General features: G+C 65.1%; 1 protein-coding gene and 1 long non-coding RNA gene across 4 annotated transcripts in view; one reads left to right on the top strand and one right to left on the bottom strand.

The window, feature by feature from the left end:
* The window catches only part of DHX30 (DEAH-box helicase 30), a 27550-nt gene that overhangs the window by 22947 nt on the left and 4296 nt on the right, over window positions 1-307 (bottom strand). The window lies entirely within an intron of this gene.
* Window positions 51-307, top strand: part of LOC108447499 — a 3977-nt gene continuing 3720 nt past the window's right edge. Inside the window, exon 1 of one of the 3 annotated variants that reach the window (XR_001863098.1) lies at window positions 51-104. This is a non-coding gene — a long non-coding RNA (uncharacterized LOC108447499). The remainder of the gene's footprint in view (window positions 105-307) is intronic. The other 2 variants (XR_001863099.1, XR_001863100.1) reach the window with 2 other exon arrangements.

Raw genomic sequence — 307 nt, 5'->3', positions numbered from 1 at the left:
AGGGAAGCAGAGGGAAAAGGGAGGGAAAGGACGAGAGGGGAAAGGAAAAGAAGAGCGGAAAGGAGAAGGAAAAGGAGTGGGAAAGAAGACGGAGAGGGGAAAAGGTGAGGGGAAAGGGAGGAGATGGGAGAGGGAAAAGGAGAAGGGAAAGGGGGAAAAGGAGGCGAGGGAGGAAGAGCTGCTGTGGTGCCCGCGGCCGGAGCCCCGCGGCCGCGGCACTGCCGGGGCTCCGGAGCCCTGGGAGCGCAGGGAGTTCGGGCCGGGGAGCTGCGGGGCGCACAGAGCCATTGTCCGGCCCTGGCGGGAG

The sequence above is a fragment of the Corvus brachyrhynchos genome, unplaced genomic scaffold (assembly GCF_000691975.1).
Source record: "Corvus brachyrhynchos isolate BGI_N302 unplaced genomic scaffold, ASM69197v1 scaffold426, whole genome shotgun sequence".
In the NCBI taxonomy this organism is placed as follows: Eukaryota; Metazoa; Chordata; class Aves; order Passeriformes; family Corvidae; genus Corvus; species Corvus brachyrhynchos.
Note: the sequence above shows the minus strand (reverse complement) of the source record. Positions and strands in the feature narration are given on the sequence as shown.